Source organism: Ovis aries, chromosome 16, assembly GCF_016772045.2.
Source record: "Ovis aries strain OAR_USU_Benz2616 breed Rambouillet chromosome 16, ARS-UI_Ramb_v3.0, whole genome shotgun sequence".
Taxonomy (NCBI): Eukaryota; Metazoa; Chordata; class Mammalia; order Artiodactyla; family Bovidae; genus Ovis; species Ovis aries.
The window spans coordinates 20,119,110-20,146,073 of record NC_056069.1 but is presented as its reverse complement, the minus strand read 5'-3'; the positions used below and the strand labels follow the sequence as shown (position 1 = coordinate 20,146,073).

The following is a 26,964-nucleotide window of genomic DNA, read 5'->3' as shown; positions in this document are numbered from 1 at the left end:
AAAAAAATTGGGAGTCTGGGTGAGGAGGCTGGATGTCGCTGAAAACTGGTGGGGAGTGGAATAGCATGAAGGGGGAGAGAAGGGTAGACAAAGAACACGCAAAAGAACAGGAGGGAAGGTACTGGCAAAGATTTACTTCTGCACTTTCCACGCAATACAAAGGTCTCATTTTATTTCAGTGGCATTTCAAATTTTGTAGATCAAAAAGTGTTACTGGTTTTTAACAATGAAAGCTGCGGTCCATAAACACAACATTGGGGGCAGAAAAATATCATTTTCATTGTTCTTCCAAATGCATTTGTCATGGAAAGATGGACCCTATCTTCATTCAGGCTAAAGCCAGCAACAGGTAGGTATTTTGAGTAAAACTTGTTTTTGTCCACTCTAATTTACTTGTGAAAAGAATGTTCTGTTAATTGATATCTACTTGATAAAATATAATAGGATAATAATGATGCACGATGAAGGTATTACAGAATGTCTACGTTTTTCTGAAAGAAATGTCTATTGAAGAGATGCAAAGTTGTCTTTTTCTTTATCACTCAAAGATTTCTTTCCCCCCTCCGCTTCTCAAAAGCAGACATTTGGAAAAGTTAAACACAGTCGAAACAACAGAACTATGACTGTGAAATGATGACTAGGAAAATGGAACCTTGGATCCTTTTTTTCCTAATGCGAAATTAGATGAAGTTACAAGAAGTATCTGCCAGTGTTAATGCTATTTTTGTCCTTAAATAATTTTCAAACACCTCTATCTAATTTCTCCTGTATAGCTAGGCATAATCTCTGTTAGGTGACCAGGTCTCAGCAAAGTCACAGAAATACATTGTTTACTTCTGAGACTAATAATGAACAAAGTTAAGTTTTAACTTTGATTTTAATGCTTTAAGTATAACCATTTATATCATTTTCTGGGACTAGCTAATACTTCACAAAACTTCACAAACATGAGAATTTAGGCAATCAGAAACAACATAAAGGTTAAATAAGATATTTGCTAGGATGAATGCTTGCTGTCATTTATCTTTCAAGCAGCTGTTTTCCCTGGAGAAGGAAATGGCAACCCACTCCAGTATTCTCGCCTAGAGAATCCCATGGAGGGAGGAGCCTGGTAGGCTACAGTCCATGGAGTCACAAAGAGTCAGACACGACTGAGTGACTTCACTCACTCACAGCTGTTTATAAATTTCCCTTCTGGTGTACTAAATGGTAGAGAAACAAATGAAATAGAAATCTTTTGAATATTTTAATTTCTGTCCTATTAGTAAGCACTTATTTTCCACAACTTTCAGGAAAAGCATGATTGAATGTCTAAGGAGAAATGTTTCATCTCTAAGACAAACTCTTCTTTTGCAAGTTGGAAAGTAAACTTATATCCCAGGGAAAACCAGATTCTTTAAACTTTGCTTTCACCCAGTTGTTATTCACTTCATTCTTAACCTCCCTAAAATCTCAAGAAAATGCCCATCTCCTTCCGGTAATGTAGATTTTATGTTTTGCAGAGCTCTAAATAAGGAATCTTTGCCCCTTGAACACTTCTGCAATTTTGGTTCCAAGATTCCAGATGTTAAAATGGCAAATTTAAGGTTTGATGTGTGATACCAATTCAGAATTTCCTTTATAGGAGATAGCCTGTTGTTGCTTCTTTGTCGCTACTCGTGTCCCACTCTTTTGTGACCCCACGGACTACAGCCTGCTAAACTCTTCTGTCCATGGGATTTCCCAGGTAAGAATACTGGAATGGGTTGCCATTTCCTTCTCTAGGGGGTCTTCCTGACCCAGGGATTGAACTTGCATCTCCTGCATTGGCAGGTAGATTCTTCACTGCTGAGTCACCAGGAAAGCCCAGAGGAGATAGTTACTAGGAATCAATTTTGAAAATCCTAAATTTAACAGTAGGAGAATTTAAATATAATCACATAGCACTTATTTACACACCAAGTCACTATTGGAGAGGTGGAAGGGGAAGGTTTAAGCTAAACTTCAGAGACACCAAGAGTTACATTAGTGGGGTTGTATGATGTTGAAATACACTGCCTCAGGAAACCAGAGCAGACAGAGATATGGGTTCAAGATAATGCTGTATTTTGAAACAGTTGCTGGTTGCAGACTCAAAGGAAGCGGAGTTTAATGTGGAAGCAAACGGCTTCATTTTCATGTTACATTTATCTATGATAATAGTTTCATTATAACAATTCTATTTTCAGGGTGACCTGTTGCAAAAGAGTATACAGAAAGGAAATTTAACAACTGGACTGAACACACTTCTAAAAACCTATTCATTCAGTATAAGTAATTTTGGTTTAAATAAGGCTTCTTATTACATTAATACACTATCATGATCAACTACAAATTATTATTCCAAATGAAAATGCTGAAAAATTATACTAACATTTTCTTTGAATTGCTTTCAAATAATCATTCTAACTCTTATATGTGTCTACTTGATTCAGAGTTCAATCATTCCATGTTCTGAAAGAAAGGAAACTGTTCTGAAACTTTTTTTATGAGCTATAATACAGTGGAGTGCTAACAGAATTGAGGGTAGCCCATAGTCTTAAGCACATAAGAAAGCATATTCTACATTTGAAGCAGCTTCAGATGTACCCTTTATTCATATACGTTTCAGGACACAAGTGGAAATAAAATGTAATTAAATAGCTAAAGTTATTATTAATTAATTTTGTTAAAGTTTTTAAAGCTGTAAAAATATATATAGTTGATTTACAATGTTTTGCTAGTTTCAGTTATACATATGCATGCTAACTCGCTTCAGTCATGTCCGACTCTATGCAACCCCATAGACGGCAGCCCACCAGGCTCCCCCATCCCTGGGATTCTCCAGGCAAGAACACTGGAGTGGGTTGCCATTTCCTTCTCCAATGCATGAAAGTGAAAAGTCAAAGTGAAGTCGCTCAGTCGTGTCCAACTCTTTGCGACCCCACGGATTGCAGCCAACCAGGCTCCTCCATCCATGGGATTTTCCAGGCAAGAGTACTGGAGTAGGGTGCCACTGCCTTCTCCATACATATGTATACATCCTTTTAAAATACTTCTTTCCATTATGATTTATCACAATATAGTTCCCTGTGCTATGCAATAGGACCTTGTTTATCCACTCTCTATTTAATAGTTTTCTTTCGCTAAGCTCAAACTCTCATTCATGCTCCCCTCATCCTTCCTCCCCCTTGGCAGTCACCAGCCTGTTCTCTAAGCTTGTGAGTTTGTTTCTGTTTTGTAGATGGGTCCATTTGTGCCATATTTTAGATCCCACAGATGAGTGATATCATATGATACTTTTCTTTGTCTGTCTGACTTACTCCACTCAGTAGGATAATCTCTAGGTCCATCCATGTTGCTGCAAATCACATTATTTCATTCTTTCTTGTGGCTGAGTAGTAGTCCATCGTATATGTTTATCATATCTTCTTTGTCCATTCATCTGTCAATGGACATTCAGTTTGTCTCCATGTCTTAGCTATTGTGAATAGTGCTGTTATGAATATAGGGGTGCATGTATCTTTTTGAATTATAGCTTTGTCTGGATATATACCCAGGAGTGGGATTACTGGAGCATATGGTGATTCTATTTTTAGTTTTTTGAGGACCCTCCAAATCGTTTCCCATAGTGGCTGCACCAACTTATATTCCCACAAACAGTATAGGAGAGTTTCCTTTTTCTCCAGACTCTCTCTAGAACTTGCCATTTGAAAATAGCTAAAATTGTTAAGAGATAGAATAAAATAAAATGGCAAGATGCATGATTAAATATAAAGTAAAGATAAGACTAAATTTTGAATCAAAATACTTTGTTAAACCCTCAAGTTTTCTATCTACATATTTTAGGAATGTTCTATCAATTTGGAAGATAATTAGGTCAAGCCCTTTCTATATAATGAGGCTCTGAGTTCTTTCTAAACACTTGGGTAAATGGGGGGTGAGAGGAAAAAATAGGGAGGAAGAAATAAGAGGGAAGGGAAAGACGTTTTGTTTCTTAAGTGCGTAGTAAGTAACTAACAAAGTCTTAGGAGGGTTTTTGTTTTTTTTTTAAAGTAGTTAACAGGAAATACTTCTAAAGTCAAATGCTTCAAAAATTTGAAATTAACATAGGCTAATCACTTGAAATAAAGAACTAAGCATTATGTTTTTAAACGTGTGCAAATTCTTCTGGGGTCAGTAAGTGTTTGTCTAAATTTCTATATATGACAATTCTAAGAGTCAGAAAATTTTTCTTTTCAGTATTGTACTCCTGATTGCAGACTGAAAAAAAAAAAAAGAAGCCCTCCTTAGTTATTGACAGGTGAGTGCAAGGGTGGATACAGAACTTTATTCTTGAAAGTCACTTTCTCCAGGAAGACTTCCCTGCTTTCCCAGACTAAGGGATGTCTCCATAGCACTTCTTGCACTTCCTCTTTGTCACCATCAGCACATCTGTAATTACTTTTTCAATGACTGGCTTCCCTGACCGACCCAAACATCATGAGGACATCAACTCTGCTTTCCTACTGCATCCCTAGTGTATAGAAAAATAAACAAGTCGCAGTAATTCTGGTTAACGAATAAGTAAATCAATCGTCTCAGGACTTCTTGAAAATAAGATGCATCACCTATATTATATTCTTTTGTGAAGAGTTGACTCATTGGAAAAGACTCCGATGCTGGGAGTGATTGGGGGCAGGAGGAGAAGGGGATGACAAAGGATGAGATGGCTGGATGGCCTCACTGACTCGATGGACGTGAGTCTGAGTGAACTCTGGGAATTGGTGATGGACAGGGAGGCCTGGCGTGCTGCGATTCATGGGGTCACAAAGAGTTGAACACGACTGAGCGACTGAACTGAACTGAAATAGGAGCAAAAAAAAAATTTGCCATGGGTAATTTAAGTGGGATTATCTATTTTCTCTTTCCTTTGATGTACCTTCTGACAAAGCCACACTTGTAGCCATCAATCAAAATAAAATAAAACGAATATTTGACCTAAAAAAAGGATACAAATGAACTCATTTACAAAACAGAAATAGAGTCACAGATGTAGAAAACAAAGTCATGATTACCAAGGGGGAAAGGGAGGGAGAGATAAATTAAGAGATAGAGACTGAAGTACATACTCTGTTATGCATAAAATGGGCTAATGAAGGACCTGCAGTAGAGCACAGGGAATCCTACTCAGCTCTCTGTAATAATCTATATGAGAAAAGAATACAAGAAAGAGGGACGTCTGTATAACTGATTCACTTTGCTACACAGCAGAAACTAACACAACATTGTAAGTCAACTATACTTCAATAAAAATGAATTAAAAAAATAAAACAACAAAATCAGAAAAAAAGAAAACCTGTTACTGTTATGACCAAATGAATACAAGCCTGTTCCCAGAATTTTTTTTTTTTTTTTTTTGATGAAGCACCATTGGGCAAGTATTCAGGGCAGCCCTCAGTTCAGTTCAGTTGAGTTGCTCAGTCGTGTCCAACTCTTTGCGACCCCATGAATTGCAGCACGCCAGGCCTCCCTGTCCATCACCATCTCCTGGAGTTCACTCAGACTCACATCCATCGAGTCTGTGATGCCATCCAGCCATCTCATCCTCTGTCGTCCCCTTCTCCTCCTGCCCCCAATCCCTCCCAGCATCAGACTCTTTTCCAATGAGTCAACTCTTTGCATGAGGTGACCAAAGTACTGGAGCTTCAGCTTTAGCATCAGTCCGTCCAAAGAAATCCCAGGGCTGATCTCCTTTAGGATGGACTGGTTGGATCTCCTTGTAGTCCAAGGGACTCTCAAGAGTCTTTTCCAACACCACAGTTCAAAAGCATCAATTCTTTGGCGCTCAGCCTTCTTCACAGTCCAACTCTCACATCCATACATGACCACAGGAAAAACCATACCCTTGACTAGATGGACCTTAGTCGGCAAAGTAATGTCTCTGCTTTTGAATACGCTATCTAGGTTGGTCATAACTTTCCTTCCAAGGAGTAAGTGTCTTTTAATTTCATGGCTGCAATCACCATCTGCAGTGATTTTGGAGCCCCAAAAAATAAAGCCTGACACTGTTTGTACTGTTTCCCCATCTATTTCCCATGGAGTGATGGGACCAGATGCCATGATCTTTGTTTTCTGAATGTTGAGCTTTAAGCCAACTTTGGGAATTAGAGCCACAGTTATGCTACAAACTTGCCATATGACCTTGAGCACTGTTGCCTGATCTTGTGAATTCAGTGTCTTATCCAAATGAGAATCATTGAAAAAACTTTTTAAGATGAATGAATAAATTACAGAAAAGCTTTTGGAAAATGCCACCCCAAACTTTAGAAATTGCTACTAGTGTCAGTAAACATTTTAGAGAACAAGAAAACTATTTTTCATAATGTTAGAAACACAGTTTTAAGAATTGGCCTCTAAAATGGTCACTATATGGGCATGGTAAGTTGGCGTATCATTTAACCAGTTATAGAAGATATCAATCTTCAGTTTTAATGGTCCTTTTCTCCTCCCCCCCATTTGAAATTTTTTATCCTGTGTGCAAGAACAGAATATCTGGCATGTTTTAAAGATTAATCCTGTAGCAAAATTTTAATATTTTATTTGCTAATTGAAAATTGTCTTGGTTCTATTTAAAAACACTAAAAAAATTAATAATACTAAGTAGCAAAGGATTCTACCAAAGTCAGCTGATGGAATTTTTCTCAATTGTTCAAAATCTTGGCCTTCACCTAAATATAGAGACATGACTATTTTTTGAAAACTTCTGGGGTCCTAAAGACAGGTTGTTTAATTGGAAAAGCATCCGCAGTACTGATTCCAAGTCATGCTGCTCTCCTTGTTGACCACACACCAAATAAGGGCAGAAATGGCCTCTTTCAGTTTTTTAGAACTATGTTAACAGGCAAGAAAAGCAGTGATGGAATTACCAGGCTGAGGAACAAAACTGCTCCCTTGGGAGAAAGAAAAAAGACCCCAAATACCATGGATCTCTAAATAATAACAACCTCATGATTTCAACTTTGGCACTGGGACTTTTTTCCATGACACTATTCAATATCTTGCTAAATCTGGATGTCCATTTATTGGAGCCAATATTCATAGACTCTCCCATTTCTGGGCACTTACTGCTGATATACCATCCCCAAAACCCCTTCTTCACCCTGACATTCTCTAAGTATTGACTGATTCTGTGAAGCAAATGACATCACAAGGCTGGGGTTCTTTTTTTTTTTTTAATTCTTTATTTTAATTCTTTATTTTACTATGACAATGGTGGTGGTTTTAGTTACTAAGTTGTGTCTAACTCTTGCGATCTCATGGACTATAGCCCACCAGGCTCTTATTTCCATGAGATTTCCCAGGCAAGAATACTGGAGTGGGTTGTCATTTCCTTCTCCATGGGATCTTCCTGATCCAGGGATCAAACCTGGGTCTCCTGCAAGGCAGGCAGATTCTTTACCACCTGAGCCACCAGGGAAGCCAACCACTCATGGTGTGGTAAGGAAGGGCTTAACACGGGCTTCCCTGGGGGCTCAGACGGTGAAGAATCCACCTGCAGTGCTGGAGACCTGGGTTCAGTCCCTGGGTTGGGAAGATCCCCTGGAGAAAGGAATGGCTACCCACTCCAGTATCCTTGCCTGGAAAATTCCAGGGACAGAGGAACTTGGTGGGCTACAGTCCACGCAGTCGTAAAGAGTTGGACACAACTAAGCAACTAATACTTTTACTTTCAAGGACTTAACATAAGCTATATTATCCTTATAATAATATACTGATACATTTATTCTTATATTTATTCTGTCTTCCAGCTAGGGAAATGGAGTCTTAAAACGTTAGTCATTTGTCCCTGTGTTCACACAGCCAATGAGTGGTAGATCTGAGATTAAAACTGAGGCCTCTCCAATTGTAAAACTCAGACTGTTAACCAGTATATGCCTAGATGATAAGTGAGCTAAGGGATGAATGAAGGCAGGTCCCTTGCATGGGAGAGTTAAGTCATGGAGGAAGTTTTGGATTATCACAAAAGGAACAGATAACAGATACAGTAGTTGAATAATCTGAGTCGGTCTTAGCCAACTCAGCAGTAGACATTACTGTCACTGTTTCATAGATGAGCAGCAATCTGAGGCTCAGCGAGGTTAAGTAAGTTGGCAGATATCACAGAAAATAACATAGATGGAGATGTGAGTCTAAGTTAATGTTGCCCATCTCAAATCTTGTCTTCACTGCAGCAGGCGTACCCAAGCTTTTTAAGTATAATTCTAGGAACAAGATTGGTCTGTAGCTCTCAGGTGGGACTGAGGCTGTATGTGGGCACTGAGTGTACCCAACTGTGATAACTAGACAGAGAGGCGGAGCGAGAGGAGGCCTGGTGGGGTTTAGTCAAGACTTGAGAAGTGATACTATTAATATAATAATATAACATAATGTCAGATGCTATTAAAATAACTAATATATTAATAATTAATATAACTGTGTATTGCTCTGTATGTTCCTCTCTGTATAGTTTAAATAGAAAAGAAATGTGAACACTTTTCGGTCTATCCAACCAATGCTAGCAATTCATTAGGAGCTAAAACTGAAAACTGGGTGTTTGAGTAACAGTGAAAGAAAACTGTATATTTTGTTATTTGTTTTATAACCGGATGCATACCATTTAAGGCACCACTTTCTAGCTATCCCTCAAAACCACCTAAGACATTCATAACAGACACGTGCACAATCAGGCCATTCACATGTTAAATATAGCAGGTTCTTCCTTCCCTCCCTTCTTCCCCTTTCTCTTTCTGCCCTTCCATCCACTCATAAGTGTATATTAAGCATCTACTATGTGCCAGGTGCCAGGCCAGATGCACACTGGTGATCGATGGTGAACACAATTATGTCCAGACAGAGCATGAACAAACAGAAGACTGATCCTCAAGGCTTAGAAGAAACTGGACTGGGCTTACGATTTGAAAAAGTATCAGGGTAGTAGACAGAGAACGGGTATAAAATATTTATAGAGGTGAATAATGACATGAGCTCTTATTTATGAAAAATGTATATAATTAAGGAGAAAGTGAGTTTTCCGATGATAAACACTAAAAACAAATCTAATAATGTAATTTTGGTGAAATACCTTTCACAGCACCCAGTCCAGGGAAAATATTGCTCCTCTGACAGTCTAGTCTTAATATTATCTCAAACTGGGAGGGGTGTAGGAGAGAGACATTTATAAATAATTTCTTATTTCATACTTAGTGTAGCGTGTGGGTGTAACTCAGTGCTAAGCGGCTAAGGATATAAAGGAAAAATGGTCCCTCTTTATACAGGCTTGGACTGTATAAAGGGAAAACATCTCACCTCATAAAAACATCTCTGTAACCTCTTGTGGTTAGTGTTTTCTCAATCAAATATATCAATATTGCTCACAAAATTAAAGCGGACTGTTCCTTGGCATTTCTCGTTTACAGAAAAGGGAATGCCGTAAACAGGGCAATTAGCTCTGGAATATTCCAGAAGAAGCTGATTACAGATTTCTAAAACACAAACTTGAGGAGACATATAAACCTTGTTTCAGAAAAACTGCAGAATATGTTTTTATGCCATATAAAAATTTTTTTCCAAAATCTATGGAAAATTTCATGCTATGAAAAATTTCAAAAATTCAGAAAAGTTGAAAGAATTTTATAGTAAACATCTGTGTAGACACCACTTAGGTTCTGACAGTAACATTTAAGAGCTGTTTCTTTAAAAGTGATTATCATACTGGACTTGAGCACTGAGAACAGTACTGTTTTAATGAGATGCATCTGAAGAATTATGTATGGCTCTGTACCTGATGTTGAACTCAACACTGAAGTCTCTGTGCTTTCATATTGAGTCTGTTTTAAAGGATGGACTCTGTGGGAGAAAGACAATGTGTTTTTCCTATTCAATGACTATATCATAAGAAATTTGAATTCCTGAACCTTACTACAAAAGTAAACAAATGATTGCAAAGTAAAGGTTGAAGACTTGCTACAGGATTATGAATTATCAAAATAAATATCCATTTAAGTGATAAAACGGTCAATCATGAGGTTGCATACACCTGCAGACCTAGGTAATATGTTTCCTGAATTGTTTCATACAGGCTAATTCCTAGTAAACTGTGAATTCCATCAGATGATTGGGAATATTACATAGTTACTGATGACTGTACAAAATATCCTATAATATCTATGAATCAGAGGAGCTGTTCAATACATGGGAACTTGGTTTTTCTCTGGATTTTTTGTTTCCTTATACTTTTAAATGAATATTATATCAGTGTATCAATCTTAGGCCTAGATTGTTATGAACAAAAAAGAGGCTCTGTTTTGTAAAAAAAGGAAAAAAATTCTAATATCAGTGAATCTATTTTCACCTACTATTTCTGATTTGTCTGCAGAAAAAGCTTGCTACCTTCTCAGGAATTTGAGATGCAGGTCAAGGTCAAATGACATCATAAAAGTGACAAAGGAAACTTTAGTCTCCATGAAACCAAAGACTCATACAAATAATTACTAAACACTCTCTGTTCATCTTTGGAGTTGGATACTTGAAAAGAATCCAATCAAGAAGTACGTGCTGTAGCGTCATCTGAGAAGCCTTGGCTCCCAGGTGTTCCGAGGACTGCGGAGCATCTCAGATTCAGAGAAATGACTCTTTAGGTACATTTAAGGATATGTATTTGCAACTCTAGTACTAACTTATCACAGAGTTGAGTGAAAATGGCAAATATCACAAAAACAAACAAAAAAAGCATAGAGTGGCATTTTCAAGAAGATCTTAGTGTCAACATTTTGTTAAAAGGGAATTTTAACGTTTGTGCTTGTATACACACGCATACAATATGGACACACACAATGGAATATTATTCAGTCATGAGAAGGATGGTGATCCTGCCATTTGTGACAACATGGGTTTGCCCTGAGCACATTCTGTTACGTGAAATAAGTCAGACAGAGAAAGGCAAATACTGTATAATATCATGCACATGTGGAATCCAAAAGAGTTGAACTCGTGAAAACAGAGAGTAAAATGGGGGTTACAGGGGCTGTGGGGTGGGGAACAGAGACAATGTTATTTAAGGGAACAAATTTGCAACCTGTAGCTAAATAAATCCTAGCGTTCTGATGCACAGTACAATGATTATAAACAATATTATATGATAAACATCAAACTTTCTAAGAGACTAGATCTTAACTATTCCCATCACAGAAAAGAAATAATAATTATATAACATGAAAAAGTACATTATAAGCTACTAATACTAGATAGACTCTAGTTACTCATGAAAAGCATTTGTCAATTAATATAATTAATAAAAATATACACCAAAATATTGACAAGGTTATCTCTGGTTAGTAGGATGACAGGCTTTTTTAAACATTCTTTTCTGCAATGTTCAAATTGTCTACAGTGCATAGGGATTATTTTTTATAATTAGATAAAACTAAATATGTGTTACTAAAATCCTTGAATACTCAAGTTCCTTTTTTTCCCACCAGGAGTGTTAGACTTTTAACTTGATTAAATTTCAACCAAAGGTCATGAATAAAAACATTTGAATTCATGTTAAACATGTCTCATAGGTTACACATTGCTGAGACGTTAAAGGGTCAGAGAGAAGTACAGGGAAGCCAGAAAGCACACACACCATTTAACGTCTACGATGATATGATTTAAAATCAAATTAGAAGCAGCATGATGCGGTCTGCAGATATTTAACTACAGAAGACAGAGCAGTCTGCCTCCTGGAGGTAAAAGAGCCCTGGCCAGAAAACAAGCAAAAAGAGACAGACCAAGCTCTTTGTAGGTTTAGGGACCCAGCTCATGCCAGGGTGCAAGATATTCTATGAAAAGAGCTAGATGTATGCATAGCTCCCCCTTGCGAAGAGAGGTGTTCAGGACTCTTGCTTAGCATTGTCCGGTCTCTGCACGATCCCATGGACTGTAGCCTGCCAGACTCCTCTGTCCATGGGATTTCCCAGGCAAGAATACCTCTCCAGGGGATCTTTCTGTCCCAGGGATCAAACCCATGTTTTCTGTATTGCCAGGTGGATTCTTTACCACTGAGCCACAAGAGAAAAGCCCACCAGGACTGTGCCTTCATCCAAAGAGCCAAGAGCTTCAGTTAGGGCATTTGCTTAGCCTTCATCATCTGGGAACTGACTTCCTGTCTTTCCATACACAGAGTGCATATGTGGTATCCCAGACTTGGCATCCTACTTCTCCACAATTAAATGTGTACATAAATATTCCACATGGTTGTGTTTCTTGACATTTAATGTTTTAAAAATAACTTCCCCAAGGTAGAAAAATCAGCATGCGTGCTTGCCCTCATTACTTCACACACTTGCTCTCTTGCTCTAACAAATACTGTTTCTCTATCTGACAAAAGGCAATTGAATATTGAAAATTGAAGCTATGTTTAAAATCAAATATTGTCCATTCATCTTAAAAATAGAGAAGCACTAAATTATAAAATGTTAGTATGGTTCTGAGGACCATTTGGAAATATACTACTAGTTACCTGAAGCTTTATATGATAATGACTGATAAAAAATACTATCCTTTCAGGCACGTGGGAATTAAGGACATTTTTTTCTATGCTTGGATTAGCTCTTAGAATAAAAATCTTATTCATGTAAATGATTCCACTGATTTACATTATTACAATGATTTGGATAACTGCACAGCAGGAAACGTTAAATTCTGGATGCTTCCTGCAAAAAAAACTGAAATTACTCTGGAAGGTGATACAATGTATGGCAAGAAGAGCTGTGTTTTACCTGATATATAGTCTCATTCAAAATGAGAGAAATCATCTGTTTTGACATTCAGTTGAACAACTGATCGGACGTAAGTATGTCTCTGTTTTGTCTGTGATTGGCTATCCTACCTAATTAACGAGAATCTCCATTATCTGTACTCACTTTCTTCCTCAAGCTCATACAGAACATGTTTTTGAGCCAGGCAAGTGAAATAGCATGGCTGAACATACACTAGTGTTAAAAAGGTATAAAAAAAGGACAGAATAATGTCATTTGCAGCAACATGGATTCAACTAGAGGCTATCACATTAAGTGCAGTCAGTGAGAAAGAGAAAGACAAACCCCATATCACTCATATGTGGAATCTAAAATATGACGCAAATGAACCTATCCACAAACAGAACTAGATTCGCAGACACAGTGAACAGACTTACGGTTGCCAAGGGGGAGAGGGGGAGGGAGAGGGATGGACAGGGAGTTGGGGTTGCAAGCTATTACATTTAGAATGGATAAACAACAAGGTCCTAATGTACACCACAGGGAACTATACTCAATATCCTGTGATTAAACCGTAAGGGAAAGGAATATTTTTTTTAAAACAGAATGTATATAAAAAAGTAATGAGATAAACACACTGTTATATTTAAATGGATAACCAACAAGGACCTACTGTATAGCACACGGAGCCTGCATAGTGTTGTGTGGCAGCCTGGATCGGAGAGGGGTTTGCGGGAGTATGGATACATGTATATATATGACTGAGTCCCTTAGCTGTTCACATGAAACTATTACAACATTGTTAATCAATTAGACTGCAATACAAAATAAAATGTTAAGCAACAAAAAAGTAACAATACCAAAGGGTGGCTTGGCATGACCTTCCATAATCCCTAGTTTCTCTAAAGTGAAAGTCACTCAGCCGTGTCTAACTCATTGCCACCCCAGGCCAGAATACCGGAGTGGGTAGCTGTTCCCTTCTTCAGGGGATCTTCCCAACCCAGGGATTGAACCCAGGTCTCCCACATTTGTGCAGGTGGATTCTTTACCAGCTGAGCCACCAGGGAAGCCCGAGAATACTGGAGTGGGTAGCTGTTCCCTTCTCCAGGGGATCTTCCTCAGCCAGGGATCAAACCCAGGTCTCTAGCACTGCAGGCAGATTCTTTACCAGCTAAGCTACCAAACCGCCCCAAATAACACAGAAAGGAAGAACAACATCCTTCTTATGCAAATATAAATCCAAGACAAGTTCCCAAGACCCCCTTCTTTCCAGGCGAATTGTCATCACTCCTTGGGCTACTATACCACTCTCTAGAAATTTTGCTGTGGCCTCTGTTAAAATCTCAGATGGTTCACTATGAGCACCATGTTCACATGGAAAAAAGGAACATGAGGTAGAGAAGGAAGGAACAAATATATGTACAAACCAGCCCATTCGTAGACCTCGTGACTTCACACGGGCTTGTCAAAGACCGACACCTCCCAGCTGACATCTCCACCCCTGACATTTCCCTGTTTTCAAAATAGCATGTTTTTCCCCTTGTTGGACACTGACATTTGGATATATAATAGTCTTAAGATGAATTGCTCCCAGGCTGGCGTGCTACAGTCCACAGGGTCGCAAAGGGTCAGACATGACTGAAAGACTGAACTCAACTGAACTGAGAGATGCGGCAAAATCTTGGCACAGACACTTTATTTGGAGAGGTGGCAGGGAGGTAATTGTATGAAATTAGAGGTTGGGAAAGTGGGGCAGGGAGGGACAAGAGTCAATGACATATGCATCAGTGAGCAGGTGATCACGGTGAGCACATGGAAATCCACCTTCTTGGGGACTGCTTTGAATGACCGTATATACACACATCTCGGGCTCATCCCACTGAAGCAAGCGGACTGTGTGGTATGTAAGCATACTCTGTTCTTTAGATGTCTGAGGATAGACCTGGGAGTGTTTAGTCACAAGCCCTCTGGGCAGCCCACACACAGTCTAGCAAGCTCCTTTGAACAGAGAAAGTTCCCAGCTGCCCAGATGAGAAGTCGATGGAGCACACAGGCTCTCCCTGCCACAGATACAGGTGGACTCTGGGGTGGGTCCCGGGGGGAGGGGGCAGGGCGTGAAGCCTCTGCCCACAAATATGCCTCTCAGCACCCACACTGAATTTTAGGTTCCCATTCCAGCACCTTACCACTAAGTCTGTGTTTTCCTTGTCTTTCCTGAACTTGGCAAATGAAAATACAAGTATTTTTTTCCCCCCCCCTCAGGCCCAAACCCTTGAATCGTCTTCGACTCATTTCTTTTTTTCTTTCCCCGTGTAAAAATCCACCATCACATACTGTCAGCTCTGTTTTCAAACTGGAGCCAGAATCATCTGGTCGCTTGGCACCACTTCCACAGCCACCGCCCTGGTCCAGGTCACCACTGTCTCCTGCCCAGACTACTGAAGTGGCTTCTTGACCATTCTTTCCTGCTTCCGTCCTCATTCCAAGCCTATTCTCAGAATACTCAGAGTGATTCTTTGCAAATGTACGTCATTTCTCTGCTCAAAACCCTCTTCTGTTTCCCACTTCACCTGGGATAAAATCCAGACTCTTCATCATGGCTTACAAAAGTCCTTTCTGATCACCCTAATCTCTTTTCCTTCTCCTCCTCCTGGCTTACTGGGTTCCACCCACGTGGTTTCACCCAGGAACTGTGTTTCTTGACCACAACGTGCCCGCTCCTACTTCGGGACCTTTGCAATTTGTTGCTTCTTCTTCCAAAAATGCTCTTGCTTCAGACATCAGCATGGTCCTTTCATTTTTTTAAGATCCCAAATGTCAGTTTATAATGGAGATGGCGACCCATTCTGACCATTCAATCTAAAACAGCACTGCTGTCACTGTTTATTTACTTGGTGATGTGTGTCTTCATAGAACGTATTATCGTGACATACTGTCTATCTTGTATATGTATTTCACAATGTCTATCCTTCGCCAAACACAAACATGAAATTTCGTTAGAAGAGAAACTCAGCTTTCTTTACTGCTGATACCAGCAACTAGAATGGGGTCTGTTAGTGGTAGGGGTTTAATATATATTTGCTAAGTGGATGAATTCAGATCTGACAGCCATTTGAGATAAATATTGATAGTTATTAATCAATAAGTATCTGTCACTGTCATGATCCTATGACAAATTTATACAAGCAGTCACTACTCTTCAGAAGCCTAATACATCCCATGCACAAGATGATAAGCTGCACCCCACGCATGGTAAATCACTAGAATTTGGAGGGGAGATTATTATGAAGAGTGATCATTAGGAAAAGATAGGAAGAAAAGATTTATACTGGATTGTGCAAAACTTTGAATGTTTTGTTAGGAGCAGTACCTTTGTTCCATTTAAAAGCCAAGAATCATCAAAGTTTCTGAACAAGGGAGTGAACTAATGAAAGCAGAATTTTAGAGCAATTGATGTTGACTCTATTCCACAAGGATCTGAGTAGGGAAGACTGGAGCCAGGAGATGAATGTCATGAACTTTTCCACATCAAATCCTCATTTATCTCAATGTTGGAGATGTTGGCACATATAATGAATATAGTTTGTTTTTTAAACCCAGCTTCATTTAGTTAGTTGATACATAAAAAGTTGTACATATATAAAGTATAAATTTGATGCATTTGGACACATACATACACCCATGAAACCGTCCATATAAATAAAGGTGATAAATATATCCATCACCTCCAAAAGTTCCCTTGTGCCTCTTTGGTTTCTGGATTTGTGCAAAGTGTTAAGTGCACAATATATTATTGTTAACTATAGGCACTATATCGTACAGCAGGTCTCCAGAACTCATTCATCTTTTGAACACAGTTTTTAGACAACTGTATCACTGTGTGCTTTTCATGATCAGTTAGGAACCTGTGTGTCCATACGGTGAATGTTAAACAACATACTTCAGCTGTGAAAAAGTGTGGCTATGGTTTCTCTAGAATGGAAAGTGAACCGGCTAAAGGTGTGGAAGACTCAGACTCATTCTCCTTCATGTTACCTGAGAACTCATAAATAAGGTAGTGAAAAAAGGTAAGGTTGGACAGAAATATGCTGCGGGTTAGCTGGTGAGCTAAACGTGAGTAAATGACAATAAATATGCTGAAGGTGTCTGTAATAACTGGAATTATTCTTCATCTTAATTTGCTTCTTTCCTAGGACCTAATGCATATTGCAATCTTCCTTTTTCTGAAACTGTGCTGCCAAGAAAAAGAGCGCTATGTGCTCTGTGTTCTACTTGGCTATGAACTTCCTGGGGCCATGTAATCCGGGGATTGCCCAGCGCAGCAGGAACTAAATAAACGTATGTTCAATGAATCCCTCAAACTTCTTAGAAATCAGACCCCAGGGAAATTTCATTATTTTGTTTTAAATTTTGCTATTCCTTCTTGTAATGAATATTTAATTCTGCTCTGTTCAAGATAGGATTAAAGGCTTTTCTATTTCCTTTGGTAATTAGTTTATGTAAACCAAGTCATCCATTCCCTCACCTACCCATGGACAACAGCTGGTGCTTAAATGTTCACAACTTTATTTGACCTTGATATGTGATATATATTTTTATATACTGATATATATATATATATATATATATATCAGTGGCTGAACTGAATGTATATATATTCTCAGGTGGCTCAGTGGTAAAGAATCTGCCTGTCAGTACAGGAGACACAGGAGCCCTGGGTTGGGAAGATCCCCTGGAGGAGGAAATGGCAACCCATCAGTATTCTTGTCTGGAAAATTCCATGGACAGAGGAGCCTGGCGAGCTACAGTCATGGGGCTGCAAAGAGTCGGACATGACTGAGTACAGACAAGTGCATACTGATTTATATATAGTGTGTGTGTATGTGTCAGTGTATATACATGTATGTATATGTTTATGCATAAATAAGTATATATAAACCAGTATCATTTGAGAATATAAACTAGTAAATGTCAGTGTCTGATATAAGTTTGTGAAAAATCCCAAATGATTGATTCTATCAGTTTATGTTAAAAGTCAAAAGTTAAAAATAAAGAGAAAATTGTATATAGAGAAAATTAAGTCCTAAGAGTTGTGTGGCACTATTAGGTAGTCTCAATTCCATCTTTTAATGCAGTTCATCAAATTATTCTCCAGGTAAACATGTGAACACGGCTCTCAGTCTCCTAGGTACTAGGGATTAAAAGCTCCAAGAAAACTCACAGAATCCACAGTGAATGAAGAAAACAATTACTCCATATAATGCAGCGTTTGTGCCTGTGCTCATATTATGTTCACACTTTTTTACAGAATTATTGACTATAGTCATCATGCTACAACTAAGGTATTCTTTTATAAAATAAAAAAGATTAAATATACATTTTCAGTAAAAAAATTCATGCTACTAAAAATGTCTTGAAGAAAAGCTCCCCTGACAACAGTGTCAAATTTGTGCTTTGTGACACAAGATTGTGGTGTTTTGGCCAATATTATTTATGGGATTTCCTTTGATAGTCTATGCAAAGCCGTTTCTCAGGAACTGTGTGCTCAAGGCAAAGTCCAGTTTAACATGTTTCCTTCTCCCGTTTCTATCTTTAGCCCCTCTCCATAGGCACTGTGAAATTCATTAGCAGGGAAAGGCCAGGGCACCAGGCAGACTGTGAAGGGAGGAAGAAGGATTAGAGGAGGGTGTGTGAGGCTGTGTGTGTATATGTGTGTGCGCGTGAACCTTGTGTCAATGTCCTGATTTGCCACAGTCTACAGAGCTAACGGGAGCTCTTTGCTAAAACTTGGCACCCACGCCTTTCTAGAAGGCTCTTCTTCCTTTGCTGGTCTTCTTTCCCCCTTACTGCCAACTAAGTGCACTGGTAACCCAACCATAGCACAGAAATCTGTCCTTACAGGCCTAAAAAAGTGACTTTACTGATGTGTCTGCCTAGCAATCAATAATTCATTTAAATGGATTTTCTGATGCATAAAATAATAGGCTTTTCTTATAACCTGCTGACTTTTACCAGCATTGACCTAAAAATCATTCCCCCCAAAAAGCTGTGAGAATGCTGAAATAGTTTTTTGTTTGAACAACATTTATTTTTTATGACTATATAAATGATGAATAGAAAAGCTGAAAAATGAAGAAAAGTTGGAAAATGCAGAAAAATAAAAGACAAAAAGAAAGGTCAACCATAGCCAGAGGTAATGACTGTTAAGTCATGTAGCTCATTTTTCCTTATCTTTATATGTATGTACATATATAATATATACATATGCACTAATTTTAATATTCAATTCAGATTTTAGTGTACATGATTTTGGGTTCTGCTTTGCTTTTAATGTTATATTATAAGCAACTTCCCATATCCTTGAAGGTACTTGAAATTGTTTTTAATGGTTGATCAGATTATATTTTCTAATACCAAAATATATTTAAACATTAGTTTATGTGGCAGAGTTAGATTATATAAAGGTTTTCAATATTATAATTTCACGGTGAATATCTTTAAACAGAAATCTTTTTAACATTTCAGATTACTTTCCTAGGCCAAATACCTACAAGTAGAATTACTAGGTTAAAGAATAGTAGTATTCTTGAAGGTTGAGCCTCCTGATGATATTTAATCATCTCTATGAAATAAAACCCTCAACTGAGTTCAAAAATCATATGCATTATTTTATTGTGACTTTTTCTAAGGATTTGTGAAACACAATATAATTGAATACAACTTATTTATTACAAAGAGGACTCTCACCTCATGAAAATTAGTCAGAACCTAGGGCAATCAAAACATGATTCTTCTTTTATAAAATGGAAAATATTCTGCCATATAAATCCTTAATTTTGGCCACATTTTATGAAAAGTCCAAAAGCAAGCTGGCAAAAAAAAAAAAAAAGGACATATGGCTATTATTACAGCAACACAGAGTTGGTCAACCACTTCAAGTTCTTGTGGCTGGTGAGGTCACTGGAACTGCAGGCCAACATTTCTGACAAATTATGCACATTGAGGTCACAGCACTTGACTTGAGGCAGTTTTTCATAACTGTAGAGTTCTGTTTACAAAAGGTCCTTGACTTAAAAATATCCTTTTGTGCCCTCTAGTGTTTAAATCCATCCAAACTTTCCAGAAATTTATAACGTATTTCTAAACTAGAGCTGAATGCCATTTCATTCCTATTTATACCGGGGGTTTATCTACAGCAGAAGGTGGCCAACATATACACTATTCCGAAATTTTTAGATTACTTAAAACTTTTCATTTCATTTCATTTCAAAACCTACCACAGGACAAAACCTACCCACCACTTGTTTTTGTAAATAAAGCTTTATTGAAACATACTGCTTTCATTCACTACATTTTGTTCTATGGATAGCTATCTTTGCTTACAGTAGCAGAGTTGTATCACAGAGGTATTATGTCCTGCCAAGTCTAAAATATTTACTACCCAGCTCTTCACAGAAAGATTTTACTGATTTATCCCTGGATTAAAGAATCTCTCTGACACAAAGCGGAAGAGAAAAAGAAAAAAAAGAAAACATGTATTTTTCTAATGATGTCATGAGTTTTTACAGTGTTTTTTAATTCAGTTTCTTTCCATCAAACACTGAAATACTAGTTAAAATAGAGTAGCAGCCTTGTCAATTAGCTTTGTGGTTCAAGTACCAAATTCATATTTCCTCAATGAAAATGCTTGCATGTCTACTCTAAGTGATAATATTGACTCCTTCTTATGGACTTTGATATTGGTATAATTATATCAATGAGAACAGAACAAGATCAAAGTTCTTTACCCATCAGGACCAGGGGCTCAAGAACTCTCTTGCCTCCTAAGCTACATCATTTCTTATTGATTAGGTAGAACTTAGAATGGTAGATTTAGTGACCTATCTCTCTTTATTTTTAGACATTTAATACTAAGGCTTACAATTGCTTTTACAAACAGGTACAGTATTTCCAGAATAAAGCAAACATATTATTTACGATTAACATGGCTTTTACTTCAGTTTTATGCTTGATTAAAATCTCATACAATCACTTTTTCATACATGAATAAAACCATAATGTACAATAATAAGGCCACAGTCCTGTATGGGCAACTTAACAGACTACCTTCCTCCCCTAGTACAAATGCCTAGTACAAAGCCCCTCTGATATTTTATATCTCGTTTCTGTCACTAGATTTACTGAAACTTCCTTCCTATCAGAAATGGTTAATTATAATTCATTAGAGGTTTTTTTCACATGGTTTTCAGGGAGTGGATATATTTCATTGTTTTCTAATTCAAAATTTGTCTTCTGGTTCAAAATGGTCACAGACACTTCTTTTTCAAAGATATACATCAACAATACCCTGGCCAGAAATTTTGTACAACAGAGGAAAACACAACACCAAGTACTTAGGAAAGTGAATGAAAACAGTCTCTGGCTGATTGCCGCTGCTCATGAAGAAGCATCTTATTTTTGTGACAAGCATTCATGGTCACTGTAGATTATATGCCTAGACCTGAGGATGGCTGCCCTTCTCAGGCTTATAGTTTCTCAGTGATTTTATATTATCTACTCTTCTATCCCTTACACTCCCAATATACTCTCTGTCCTTGTATATGACATAGAAATAATTTAAACACAAACCCCAAAACAAATCCTGAACAGACTTTATGGAATCACATACTTAAAACTCTTAATGAGATAATTAAAGCCACAGTGCTACCTTTCAAGTATTGATAACAACCACCACCACCACAACAGAATGCACAGTAAAACATTATCTTTTACACTCAATGTTAAAAGCAATTAAAATAAAACTCAGGAAAAAAGTGACACCATACCTCTATTCCATAATCAAAATAATTTCCAAACTTACCTGAAAAAGAAAAAAAAAAAGATCAGTAAATCTCAAATCAGAAAGAATTGTAGTTCTTTTTTCTTTAGTAAATTAGACAAATTTGTCATCATAAACACAGTTAATCCTTAATTATCACCATGTGAATTAATCTCTGTAAATAAAGCTTTCTACTTCTTGTAGATGCTAACAGGGCGCACACTGATGTCCTCTAAGGCCAACTCTCTTCATGAATAGAGTCCTTTCCCATGCATACCTGAACCTAGTAGATGAGTTTTAGATCAAAAACTTAAATAATTCCCAGACCCAGGAAATTTGTCAATTACAAAACATATTGTGGGAGTCAAATAAACAATGGCAAAAATTCAGAATCAGACCGACCTGTCATTAAATCCCACTTCTACAGCTTGAGAACTCAAGTCATTTGCCCCCGTGAGACTCAGTATTCTCTTCTGTAAAGTGAGGACATTATATTTACCAAGTTAGACTATTCTGAGCATTAAATGAGGTTATGTTGTAGAAGCTCAGTTCCCTCCTTGACTTCATGCAACCTTTTTATGCCTCTACTTGCAGAAGGATAGGTGTTTGGTGCAGTATATAAAATATGAAAGAGCTTTAGGCAAATTAAAATGAACAGAAAAGATAAATTCTACATGTTCCTATCTTCTTGGAAATGTGAACAAGTTTGGTTTATATGAAATATTAGTCTTCTTTTAAATGCTGAGAAATTTGTTTTCCATTGTATGTTTAAGCATCTGACTCAGAGTTCAAACCATTAACTGCAAGTATAGCAGTCTTTAGCACAGCTTCTATGTCCCATTAGGTCCCTGTCACTCTCTCATTGCATTCTTATGAGTCTTCTCACCACTTCTGGAAATAGGCAGGATGCTCCTGCCTCAGGGCATTTGCACTTCCTGCTGCCTCTGTCCAGGAATCCAAACTGCCTATCCTTGTCCTCTTCAAGTCTTATTTCAAAGGGCCTCTTTCTCAATGAGGGCTAAACTGCCTTCTGAACCATACTCTTGTTCTTACTTTTAACTTCCCTTACTTTGCACTTTCTTTCCCCAGCACTTGTAACCTTCCAACACATAACATAACACAACTTATATTTAACATTTATCAAATCTTCCTGACCCTATATAAGTTACACAAAGCAGGGGCTTCTGTCTGTATCATTTCCCTAAAACCTACAATGAGTGAAGTGAAAGTTGCTCAGTCGTGTCCAACTCTTTGCAACCCCGTGGACTGTTCAGTCCATGGAATTCTCCAGGCCAGAATACTGGAGTGGGTAGCCGTTCCCTTTTCCAGGGGATCTTCCCTACCCAGGGATCGAACCCAGGTTTCCAGCATTGCAGGCAGATTCTCTACTGGCTGAGTCACAAGGAAAGTCCTACAATAGAACCTACAATAATGCCTGGTAAACAGAAGGGATTCAAAAAACACTGGTTAAGGAATGAATAAAGCATTCATAAATGAGCCAAATACAAAAATATAAATTATACACATATAATTATAAGTTTTTTATTTCTATGTTTTATTCACACATTTTAAAGGTTTTATTTGTATATTATACACATGAATATTTGTATATTTATCACATTTATGAATATGGAACATATAATTCATCTTTTAGCTAGAAGTAAATCATTTTACTTTTAATTAATTTTGAAGATAGAAATTATAGTGGTCAGTGAATCTGTTGGCTAATATTTCCTCCTACCAGGCACAAGTAGAAGCATGTAATCCTCTGTGGTTGATTAGGGCCATATGACTAGCTCTGGCCAAAGTCATGAGTGGACAAGCAGGAACTGATGGTGTGAGAACCTCCAGGCTGCCCTCTCTGTCAAAGTCTGAGATGGCAACTCTCAGATAGCCTCTGTCCTGGTGAGGTAGCTACCTCCTATGTACTGGGGAAAAAAGCCAACCCTTGTTGTTACAAGATTCAGAGGCTGCTTGTTAAGGCAGCTTGACTCAACCCATCCTGATGAATAGAGAAATTATGCATATATTATTAGCCAATTACACTCAAAGGCTTATTAAAAATGTATTATCTGTACCCCTTCTGAATTCTCTTTGCCAAATCATTGTGTTTCTGCTGGTACTTAATTCCATAATTCTAAATAATATGTTTATGTTGTTCTTTCACGATTTTGAAACTTTTAGTTATTATCCATTTACTTATTGATATATTAGTTTATTGATTTATTAATTATTAATCTATTAAAGAAATATTTAATTCTCTTAGATCTCCCTTCACTTCTTTCATCTAATTAAATCACAATTTTCAGTTAAATCACAATTTTCGGTTAAATTTATAATCACTGTTTGTGTATATTCACTATATAAATCTTACTTACTACTTCTGTAGTAAGATTATATTCCTCTCATGGTATAACTTTTGTTTTTCCTGGAGTTAATAATTATCTTTCTTTTCTTCACATGTAAAATTTTTTTGGTATTGATTTTTTTTTCCAAGTGGTTGCTCCTAATTACCATTGGCCTCCAGTGAGCCTTTATTCTTTTCTTCCTCTTCTTCTAGGAGTGTCAATGCTGAAGGAACATCCTCATAAACCCCCTACACAAAAATCTCAGACCACAACATCCGGATTCCTCTCATCACTTGCTTCAGCGCCACATCACAACCCCGCAGGGCACCATCTGCTGAGTCCTCGACCTCTCCAATAACATTTCTCCAGAATATTAACATTGAATATTCTGCGGTAGGAGCTGTGGTTGAGAAGGGGGAGTTCACTGGGACATGGTAATCTTCCTTCCTATTCCCATGCTCTTCCTTTTATTTGTTTTTAAATTTTTATTTATTAATTTCTATCCTTGGCTGCTCTGCGTCTTTGTTGCTTTGCACAGGCTTTCTCTAGTTGCAGCGACCAGGGGCTCCTCTTCATTGTGGTCTGTGGACTTCTCATTGCAGAGGCTTCCCTTGCAGAGCACAAGCTTCAGGTGTGCAGGCTTCAACAGTTGCAGCACTCGGGATTTAGAGGGCAGGCTCAGTAGCTGTGGCACATGGGCCTCGCTGCTCCACGGCACGTGGAATCTTCCTGGACCAGGGATCAACCTGTGTCCCTTCCCTTGGCCGGTGGATTCTTATCCACTGTGCCACCAGGGAGGTCCACCCTTCCTTTTAAATCCCTCTATTTAATTGGAGAAGATATGAACACATATAGTCAATTCACCACCTTTAATCAGCAGTTCATAGACTTTTACATTACTCATGTAATTGCTCTTCTCTGTTAACATGAATTAAACATACTTTTATTTATTAAAAGCAGAAACGGGCATAAGAACAATTCCCAAACTGTGGCATGGAATATTCATTTTTAAAATTTCAAGAGTTCAGTTGAATAATAAAAATAAGGAAAAGACTACAGAGTCAAATCATTTGGAAGATATTGGCTTGACAATTTTGAAAAAAAAAACATTTTTTTTCATTACAGGACTTCTAATGAAATATTCTAATGAAATATATTTGGATATAATAACTGGGATGTGGCAATTCTAGAACATAGGGAACATTTGCAGAAAAATTGAACCATTCCTCCCTGGACATCAGTTAACATCAGAGTAAGTCATCGTTCAGAATACTGCTTGGGAATCTGCACAAGACATCTTAAACTGAGTTTTATACCAATCACAATGTCTCTATTAATCCTACAAGAATTGCTTTAACTTAACTGGAGAGGTATAATGAATTGGTAATCACTTGAAAACCAGACTGTAGTGCGAAATAAAACACTTTTACTCACTTTCAGGTGATTGTCTTTATTTATCAGACCAAACTGCCTGCTAAATTAAAATTAGTTACAATATTTGAATTATGATCACTTAATGTAAAATTTCCTCTTCCAGAATATTCTTGACTAGAAGTCAATTTCTCACTACCGTGAAGTTTGTTCAAGAAATGTGCTTATTTTTGAATCTATCTTTGTGTCTCTAGTTCAGCTTGTGCCAAAATGTTCTCTGTGGAGTACCAAACCCATCAGATACTCTGAAAATAAACAAAAATGTTCCATATTTAACAAAGTTTAGAATATTGTGCACATGGTATCTCTGGAGATTTAAAATATTTATTTAGTCTATTAAAGACTTTAGGAATCTTACAGAGAGACATCAGTTTTATTTTGTGACTCACAGCTTATCTGACTATAGAATCATTTTGCGAGTAGAACCTGTCGATATTATATGGAACTAGAAGAGGCGATGGCACCCCACTGCAGTGCTCTTGCCTGGAAAATCCCATGGGTGGAGGAGCCTGGTAGGCTGCAGTCCATGCGGTCGCTACGAGTCGGACACGACTGAGCGACTTCCCTTTCACTTTTCATTTTCATGCATTGGAGAAGGAAACGGCAACCCACTCCAGTGTTCTTGCCTGGAGAATCCCAGGGACAGAGGAGCCTGGTGGGCTTTCGTCTATGGGGTTGCACAGAGTCGGACACAACTGAAGCGACTTAGCAGCAGAAGCAGCAGTATTCTACACAACTTACTTTGGGACATACTGACTTAAGCTTACTAGAGTTCTTAATAGTAAGAGATAAAGGAAACATAAACTACCATAAATATTAAACAGAAGAAGGTGGGGCTCCAGTGGTCCTGCCCCCCAAAAGGTGATTTTTTAATGAATGCACTCTACTTAATGGGAAAGGAAGAGGAATCAGAGTACTACCACTTTGTATGGATATATTTAAATCTAGGGTAGTATATGGTTCAGGATCTTTTGCTCAAATATATCAACCTCATGCTGCCAGGGCTTCATTTACTCATGAAAATGGGTTCAAGGCTAAGATGTAATACCAAAATATATCTTTTATTTTGGAGAGGAAAAACATCAAAGATTTGACATACCATGAATGACATAAGCCTATTATTAAAAAGTTATCTTTAATATAATTTTAAGAATGTTACATTTTAAATGTTTTAAATGCAACATTTTAAGAACTTTAAAATGTAACTTTAAGAAACTAAACACTATAAATATTGCTTCCCTGGTAGCTCAGATGGTAAAGAATCTGCCTGCAATGCAGGAAATGAGAGTTCAATCCCTGGGTTCAGAAGATTCCGTGAAGGAGGGCATGGCAACCCACTCCAGTATTCTTGCCTGGAGAATCCTCACTGCACAAAGGGCCTGGTGGGCTACAGTCCATGGGGTCTCAAAGAGTCGGACATGACTGAGTGACTAAAGCAAACAGCTGAAAGACTCAAACAACATGGCTAAACTATTTCATCGTGATTTTATTCATCTATATATTTTATGAAATTATATGACCACGAGCTTCTGGAGATGAAATAATAGGATCAAATCTTTGTTTTCACCCCCAAATCTGCTAGATTTCCCTTCGATTATGTAAAATATAT

At 37.7% G+C, this 26,964-nt stretch overlaps 1 protein-coding gene and 1 long non-coding RNA gene across 8 annotated transcripts in view; one reads left to right on the top strand and one right to left on the bottom strand.

Moving 5' to 3' along the window:
- Nucleotides 1-26,964, bottom strand: part of PDE4D (phosphodiesterase 4D) — a 1,582,769-nt gene that overhangs the window by 377,614 nt on the left and 1,178,191 nt on the right. The gene's annotated exons all lie outside the window — the stretch shown is intronic.
- Nucleotides 58-25,358, top strand: LOC132657947 (uncharacterized). The gene is made up of 2 exons (XR_009596762.1): nt 58-349; nt 1,625-25,358. It is a non-coding gene; the product is annotated as an uncharacterized LOC132657947 (long non-coding RNA).